This window comes from Camponotus vicinus, unplaced genomic scaffold (assembly GCF_025532165.1).
Source record: "Camponotus vicinus isolate PSW18456_S1 unplaced genomic scaffold, iyCamVici1.0 SCAF_8, whole genome shotgun sequence".
In the NCBI taxonomy this organism is placed as follows: domain Eukaryota; kingdom Metazoa; phylum Arthropoda; class Insecta; order Hymenoptera; family Formicidae; genus Camponotus; species Camponotus vicinus.
The window spans coordinates 8,722,450-8,732,240 of NW_028141980.1; the positions used below are offsets into that span (position 1 = coordinate 8,722,450).

The window sequence follows — 9,791 nt, forward strand, 5'->3', positions numbered from 1 at the left end:
ACGATATTAAAGTGCGTTTCTCGTAATTATTCCGCGATCGGGAGTGCTGTGCAAAGTGTCCCGCAATCGTTTCTATATATGGTTAAATATAATTAATTGTTTGTTCGCGAGTGAATATCAGTGCTACGAGGAAACAGCAAAAGATGAAAAAGAAAGGAGAAGGACATCTGGAAAAGTATTGGCCAGCCAGAGAGCAGTGATAGAGCCTGAAGCAGCCAGAGAGATATGCGGTGAGTAATTTATAAAAATTATTTATTATTTATATATATTATTTTCAAAATAGATATATTGCTTATTATTTTTTATTGCTTATTATCTCGATAATATATATAATTCGCTCTAAAAATCACAAAATATAATGCATGTATAAAATATTCCAGGTTTTATTTTAACACATTTGAAGTATCTATAATAAAGTATCCATAATAGTTTTATTATTAATTAATACTTTTATATAGAAATATGTTAATATTTTATAAAATATTTTTAAAATAATATAATTATTTAAATATTTCATATTTACATAAAAATTAACATGCTCTCCTTATTAAAATTATATTTTTCAAAAATTTATAATAAAAAAAATATTTTTTTGCTAGTTTTATATTTAAAATATTAATATCAGAGATAAATCTCTCTTAAAAGATAAAAAAATGCGTGTAATAATTAGTTTTACAAAATGAATTATTTTGAGATTTATAAAGAATAGATCTATAAGAGTATTAATTGATTATATTTGTATTTAATTTTTGACGTATTGACTTAAAAATAAAAGTGTGTAACAAGAATTAAAATTATATAAATTATTTTATTCTGATCTTTATAAGAATAATTATTTCTTTAACGATACTTAAAGATTAAGTGTGTTTTATTCGATGTTTTATTTCTCATTCAACTTTTAAACAATCTCAATCTCAATACAATTTAAATTGAGATTAATTAACTTCACGGTTAAAGATTTATAAATGTGTCAAAGTGGTCAAAGTTATTTACTGAACTAAATATTTCGCACAATTTATTCATTCTCAAAATAAAAATCAAAGCGACGAAAATAGATAATTATTAACTAATATCTCATTATAATATATTTTCAAGCAATAATTATTTTCATTATGATTCTCACATGTACATTTCTTATATTCAAATATAATCTCGCATCACGAATAATAATAGATCAAATGACTAATAATTAATTTCCGATACAATATTTTAAATAAATTTGAATTGTGTGATATGTATACTATGTAATTTTATAATATATATTTTATAATTATTATATATATTTTATATATATTTTATAATTTATTTTTTAATTAAAAGGCGAATTAATCAGGATTTGAAGCTTGTTTTTTAGAAACATATCTGCATCTTTCTCTTTATTAATCGAGAAAAAAGAGAGGTGCTATATAGATAATTTTTCAATTATAAAATAAATTTCACACAAATTATACGTTATATTATAAATGTATATAATCCACCCCTCTATGGGTCACCTTGACGCGGTGGGGTGGCTCAGTACTTGGATGGTGCCTTGAGGTTTATTTTAAATTTTTTAATTTAGGATAAATCTCAAGGAGCCTGAAGGGGAAGCTAAGTACCCAGCACAGCATTGCCACGAGTCGCACAATGGCTCACATGTGGCACGCGTCGTCGACTTTCCGTCGTCGGTGCCGTCAACATGTCGCGGACGGCGGCGTCTCGTTACTGCGTTTTCGCGTTTAGCTTTTTCGCGTCATCGCGTCATCGCGTTTTCGCGTTGGACTTTCTCGCAATCCCAATTTCACTTATTTGTCATCGAGTTGTCATCTTCCGACGTCAACTAACCGGGATGTCTCATTGAGTCGTTGCGAATGTAACGAAATTCTCACGCCTCGTGCATCGCGGCACTTGGTGATGCCGGCCGCGCACACGTATGTCCAGTACTGTGTACATGGGCGCGCGGTTTTGAGCTTTTGCTCAAGTTCGGCTGATTGAGGTCACGCTCTGCTTCGGGCTCCAGTTCGGTACGGATCGGTTAGAATTCGATCGATTGCTTGGAATCGTCGTTAATGGGTCCCTTCTCTTGTTCTAACAGCCATGAGATATTATGCACGAACAAGAGTCGAGTGAACTTCATTCGCGTTGATTCCATCAATCGATAGTTTTCTTCCGTTTCGGACTTAACTCTTGTTTGGAGGTAAGATGTCGTTGAATTCCCAACCTGTTGACTCGAAGATGACTCTCGTCAGTGAAATGGGATTTTCGCTCGTATCGAAACCGGGAGTGCCGTTTAAAGTATATATATATTAAATATATACATCGCGCGACCAAACAGAAAATTTTTAATCGTATCGAATAGTGCGGGAACCGTCCAGTATCGCGCGTAAAAGTGCGAAAGTAGCGATATAAAAATATCGCACGTGAGTGCGGGAGTGCCGCTGAAAGTATCGCGCGTCTAAGACTGAGAGGAGGAGGAGGCCTAGGAGAGGCATCGGGCTTCGGCAGAGCAACCTTCTGGTAAATAATTTATTTATTTACAATTATATATTAAATATTAAATATATTTATTATAATTTAAATTAAACAATTAATCGCGTAATTTGATTTTTTATTTATATGATTTAAAGAAGAGAATTGAAGAATAAGATTTTTAAATAAAAGCTATAATCTTGTAAAGGTATAAGCTTTTATAAAGTTATTAAAGAATTATTAATAATGTTTTTTTTTTAATTTATAGAATTATTTTATTAATCTGCTTATTATTATATGGATCGAATATAAAATTCAATATATACAAATAATAATTTTTTGAAATATTAATTTTTTGGACATTATTATAATTTGGATTTTCTATATGTATGTTATAGATGCAACAACCCAGATGATCTGAGAGGAGGAGCAGGCCTAGGAAAGGCATCTTGCACCGGCGGAGCAACCTGATGGTGAGTATTATTATTTATATTAATTTTATATAAATAAATAAATTAATTTGATTTATATGAATGATTTAAACATGAAAAAATTGGGAAAATTTTTATAATTTTTTCTATATAAAAGTTTCTACTTAAAAAAATTAATTACTTATAAAATTATTTCATATTTATATATTTATTTATAATTGCGTGCATCGGATATAAAATTCAATGAGTCCAATAATAATTTCTTAAAATATTAATTATTTTGAACATTTATATAATTTGCATTTTATATTTGTATGTTACAGACAACGTAGCTTCAATATTAACTCCGCTGTTGCGCATCAGTGCCGGTAAGTAACAACCTTTTATTTTGAAGCAAAGGATTTGTAAATGCATGAAAAAATCCGTTGCTTCTAACTCTCGGTTGGCGGGATAATACGCGTGTAAAAATTAAAGTAAAAGAAAAAATATTTTTAAAATAACAATAGATATAGAGGTACATGAAATATTTATTTCCATTATATATATCGGCCTTTATAAAACGGCCTTTTTAAAAATAGATTTTTAATTTCTAAATATTTAATCTAAAAGATAAAGATATTTATAAGCAACCCGACGACGGAGAGTTAAAATGCATGCTAATTATATTTTATATATGCATGATAATTTATATTTTGCGATTTCTGACGACTTAATGGCGTACGTTAAAATACGATCGTAATATCGTACGATCGTAAACAAATTATTAGTCGTCAAAATGAATATGGCCAGAAGAAGAGATAACTGGCTTGAAAAATACATATCAATATTGGCAATATTGGCCAAAAGATGTGTTGCGCGGCTAAGGCTTCCTAAATTTTATCGCGAATTTCCGGTTAGGGCTCCTTAAATTTCTCATTATCGCGGATTTCTAATTAGGGTTCCCCAAATTTCACCTTATCGTGAATTTCTGCTGGTGTAAGCCAGCAAGTAGGGCGGTTAGGGATGTTAGGTCTTTATTAGGTCTGTTAAGGCTATTAAGTCTGTTAGGGCTGTTAGGACTGTTAGGTTTGTTAGGGCTATTAGGGCATATAAAAGTTAAATTTATTTTCAAGAAAAAAAAACATAAAAATATGTTATTTTTAGGGGTCTGTATTAGGCTTGTTAGGGCTATTAAGTCTGTTAGGACTGTTAGGTTTGTTAGGGCTATTAGGGCATATAAAAATTAAATTTATTTTCAGGAAAAAAACCATAAAAATATGTTATTTTTAGGAGTATTTTCATATATATAATTTATTTTATGTAAAATTAAATAAATTATATATAAAGAATTGAAATTAATTATAAAAAAAACTATAAATAAAAATAAAAAAATGTATGGAAAATGTATGGAAAATGTAAAAAATGTAACTTAAATACATAATGTACATTTAAGTTGCATTTTATTATACGTATAACATGTATTAAATTTAATATTTTATTTTTTGTAAATTGTATTAATATTTTATCACTTAAAAATTGTATTTTTTTGAAAATTATACAATTTTAAATTCGAATGTGAATGTTATTAGTATCTAATATGATAATATTGATTCGATAAAATATTGACAGAAAAAAGTAATTCAATCTAAATAATTTTTTTTTCTAACTTATTTGAATCCATATACATTGATTATCATTGATTAATCATTTCAAATAATAAAAATTTTGCAATTTTCTTGTGTTGAGAATATTGATACTAATAGCATCAATTATTAAATTGTATCTAACATTGTAATTATATCTATAAATTGTAATTATATTATTTTTTATTTTTAATAATTTTCTTTGCAATTGTATATAAATTATAATCTAGTTGTAATAATGTAAAAGAAATCTATTGTACATTACACGAAATTAGATGAATACGTACAATAAGAAAATTTGTTTAATTAACACATTTGATATATTTTATTTCAATATTTTTATTGCAAAATTATTCAAATATTTGGATAGCTTATTTTTTTATATTAAAAGATTATTAATAAATTCGAGAAACTCGCGCAAATACCGTAAAAAAACTCTTTTACATAATATAAAGATTATTAAATAAAAGTGAATCAAGAAAAACACGATGTTAACCCAATAATTAGATATTAGCTTTTTACTCGTAAAATTTGTCGCGCTTTTAATATTATAGAAACGTAAGTATATTCGAAAATAAAATATTGCGAAATATTGAACATTATCGATCACGCGGAAATTAAAATCTGTAAAACAAAATAATTTTCTTTGATTATCGTTTTTAATTAAATGTATTTCGAAAATTTCGAATCGCGTTAAATATTTATTGATTTACGATTTATTGATTTACGATTTTATAATAAATTATATTGCAAACAATTGCGTTCTTTTCACGTTTTTGGACGTGATCGCTATCTTGGCGAAGAAGCCTTATCGCTGTCCCTCATGTCAGGTGGACGCTAGCAAATGCGGTTTGTACTGGCGGAGAGTCGAAACGATCTTCATTGCGGAGAGTTATTTCTCGTCGGTTTTTGTGGGCTCTATCCGCAATGCTTAGTTCGGTGCCTCATTGAAAATTGGAAGTTTCCATTACAGAGTAGGAATTAAACCCAGGTTTTCTTGGCGGTTCCTGAAAACAATGTTTTTGGCAGTGATTTAACGACGATCACCGTACATTTGAAATCGATTTTATTAAATATAAAATACAAAATTCATTAAGTATACTTTGAGAGAAGATATATTTTCTTTTTTTTTATTAAAAATGTTCTTCCATTAATATCAATATTATTTTAATAATGAAAATATTTAATAATAGTTCAAAAATGAATATAATAGATAAAATTCACTTTTTCAAATATAAATTTAATTTAATAAGTTTTTGCGCAAACTTTTTTGTGCAAAATTTTTATTATTTGAAAAATTATGGTTACAAACAAGTATATTTTATTAATTAATTTTGAATTAATTTTATTTTTGGTTTCTTTTAAGAAACCACTTGCAGGCACTGGACGTTCCACTATCTCAGTATATTACATTTATTTTAGATAAGACGAGTGTATATGTATATATAATAAAATACATGTGCGCAAATTGTGATGTATTTGCAAAAACCCTTTTTTTGTATTATTCTTAATAATATATTAGGATGATGCATGATATAATATAAAATGTGTGAGTAATTAAAAAGTTCGAGACAAATCGAATGGGTACTCTGATATCAGTAAGATTCTGTAAATTATTGTCACGTGTTAAGTGTTAAATGCAACAGAAAAATTAATTTCTTGATAATCTTCCATTTGATGTTGCTAAATATTCAAATTGAATTTTTTTTTAAATCTCGCTGTTATCGGATTTGATTTGTCTCGAGCACATTTGGTACCCTAAAGTTATTATTATTCATACATTTAACCGAGCAACGATAAAAGCGCATGTATTTCATTTTTCCTAAATATACTCGATTGTAACATGTATATAAAAATCATTATATCCAGTCATTTTTTTAGTAAAAAAAGATATTTCTTACAATGGAAGAACATGTTTTTTTTCACGCGAAGTTTAATCTCATGTATTGAAAATGATAATAAGGGTAACAGTCGTTAATTCGCTGCCGAAATCACTGTTATTGGGAGCAATCAGGAAGATCGGGGATTCGTTCCTTCCTGTAGCGGGACTTATGACGTTCAATGAATCACTTAACTTTCCTTTGTGGATCGATTCCGCGGGATCCGAAATAGAAGAAATAAGACAAATTGAGGTCGCTTTCCACTTTTAAGATCGTTCTTCTCTCTGTTAGATATTAACCAGCGTATCACTCGGCAGAGGGATTTTGATCTGGTTTAATCGTTGGGCCAGTTATCCTTCATTGAACGTGGCGATAACGCGATTATTTTAAGGAACATTAAAGTTTAGCCTATTTGCAATTGTCCGCGAAACAAGATATATATTTTTATATACTTTTGATCGCGAAATTTACATGAAATTGTATATTTGGAAAGAAATCGAGTATTATAGATTCTACATCCGCGTTTAATTCCTTACGTATATTATTTACAAATTATATGAAATGCGCCTCTAATGTTGCAATATTTTTATTGTCACATGAAATGATAATAATTATATTGCGTGTGCGCACGTTGTATTCCGATTATAGAAATTATGTGTATTGTAATTAAATATTACTATTTTTATCAATTTTTTTTATTCATCATATACATTCGCGAAATTTAAACCGCGATTTTTTTTCTGATTTAATCGTTGGGTAACATCGATGCTTTACTTATCTTTTCGCGTCATCGAACATTTCTTTTAGAAAACCTTACAAAATGCATTAAAATTCCGGGTACTTTTTCTTATTGAAAGACATAATCGATAAATTTATTAATGATTCTTTTGGTTGCGATAGATTATCAGCGCTACGCCAATCTAAAAATTTCTAATAAATTGTACGCATTTCTGATATTTTCGTGTAATATAATAAAATATGCTATGTATATATTCTATATAACAATTTGTTATGTATTATTTTATGTTTTATATATAATGTATTTTTTATTATTGTTATAATTATGTATTATATACTATATATTTTCAACGGAAAATTTTATGTATTTATAAATTGTATTATAATTATAATGTATATTTTGTAATATATTTTTATATGACTGCAAGCTATGTAATTATACATTATAATATTTTATAATTATATAATATACATATATATTTTTTATAAATTCTATGTATTATATTTTCTATTTGGAAAATTTGAAAAACCTACACTATTAAAAGAAAATAAAATAAAAAAATTTTACCTCCTCGATGGTATCTCCACCTTAACGAAGGCATTTGCCGGGTGAGGAGGTTTGAGTACTCTAATGATCCGGAGAGCTATGCCGGCGGTAACATAGGCCGGTATTTATATAATCTGTTTTTATATTTAATCATCTTAAATATGGTCTTCGCATCTTAAAATTCTGTTCAATCTCAATGAAATAATAAACATTTTCTAAATTTTACTTAAAACGATCTTAAATATAAGACTATATGAACACCGACCTTAATTACTGGTAGGGTCACCCATGCCGGATAGGTCAAAGAAAAAGAGTCAGACTAAGAGAGATACCCCGTAATTATAATTATTATATTAATAATTATTAATTATGAATATAATAATTATATTATAATATATTATATTATAATAGTTAATTAGTAATTATTACATTTTTTGAATAAGATGAAAGTAAAAGAATGATAAAAGCATGAAGAGAGAGAGAGAGAGAGAGAGAGAGAGAGAGAGAAGGAAGAAGCACGAGTCCCTATGGTCTTGGGAATGCGACAGATTACAACACTGCAAAGATTTGAAGAAGAAGATACATTGGATAAAAATGCGTAGTAATACTTTATATAATTATGTTACACTTTATAATTTAGCACATTGTATTATAATATATAAAGCATCAAGCATTAAATATTTTGATGTTATGAAAACTATAATAAAATAATATAAAAAATTTGCTATAAAGTGGAACATTCGAAAGCATATCCACTGACGAGATACTATTAAAGATCGATGATTTTACAATATTTACCGTGACCACAAAATATTTATGTATTTATGTATATATATATATATATATATATATATATATATATATATATATATATATATATATAGAGAGAGAGAGAGAGAGAGAGAGAGAGAGAGAGAGAGAGCGAGAGAGAGAGAGAGAGAGGACCACAAGATTCGTTTATATTAAAAATTTAACACTGGCATTTCGTGTACATAGCACGGAATAAAACCAGAAATTGTGCTGAAAGGTTGATGGTGCGAACATTTAAACATAATATATCAGCTCTATTGTTTAAAACTATATCTGTAAGAAAATAATCAACTTTTCCTCTTGACTTTTTGGTAGAATAATTGCTCCTCGACTTCTTTATCGAAATATTCAATCGCTCCATTTCTGCTATTAATATTTTATAATTTGTTAGCAAAAAACCAATCATTTTCTTGGAAAAATATATTTCCCATAGTCTATCGCAAATATATCCAACATATTCGCAGACCAAATAATATTTTATGATATCGTGCGATAATTGGAGTGCAGAGTATTACTCTGTATCTATAGGGATAGTTTAAGTTTATTTATATTGCGATATTTTGCGGCACAGTGTAATATTAATTATCTAGGGACAGTATAAGATTAAATACAATGCGACATTTTACGATATTTTGCGATATTTACGGACGTAGAGTAATATTCTGTATCTATTGGTAGTTTAGGTTTATTTATATTGCGGTATTTTGCGATATTTGGGAACACAGTGTAATGTTAATTATTTAGGGATAGTATAAGTTTAAATACAATGCGATATTTTACGATATCTTGCGATATTTGTAGCGCGGAGTATTATTCCGTATCAAGGGGTAGTTTAGGTTTAATTTATTGCGATACTTTGCGATATTTTGAAGCGCAGGGTAATATTAATTATCTAGGGATAGTTTAGGATTTCTAGCATTGCGATATTTTACGATATTTTTCGATATTTTGGGCGCAGAAAATTATTCTTTACCTAAGGGTAGTTTAGATTTAATTTGTTGCTATATTTGTTGCTATATACTTTAATATATTCCACATGTGTATATGTGTGTGTGTGTGTGTGTGTGTGTGTGTGTATGTGTTAAAGTACGTAAAATATTTCGATGACGAACAGACAATAACACCGACCTTGACGGCGTAAACAATAGCGCGCTAATGTTTATATGCCATAGTCTTGAAAAATGTTTCGATAAAAAATAATAATAACACAGTCTTTCCGACTAATTTTTTCGCTCTATTATCATTCGCGCGATGACACTCAAAGAGTAAAGTAGTAGTATACAAGACGCTCCGTTAAATCCTTTTCTAGACGCGA

General features: G+C 28.2%; 1 long non-coding RNA gene across 1 annotated transcript; it reads left to right on the plus strand.

Annotated features, from left to right (window-relative positions):
• The first annotated feature begins 1,716 nt into the window (after nt 1–1,716).
• On the plus strand, nt 1,717–4,256 carry LOC145975483 (uncharacterized). The gene is made up of 3 exons (XR_014439992.1): nt 1,717–2,496; nt 2,847–2,921; nt 3,203–4,256. It is a non-coding gene; the product is annotated as an uncharacterized LOC145975483 (long non-coding RNA).
• Nucleotides 4,257–9,791: the final 5,535 nt, after the last annotated feature.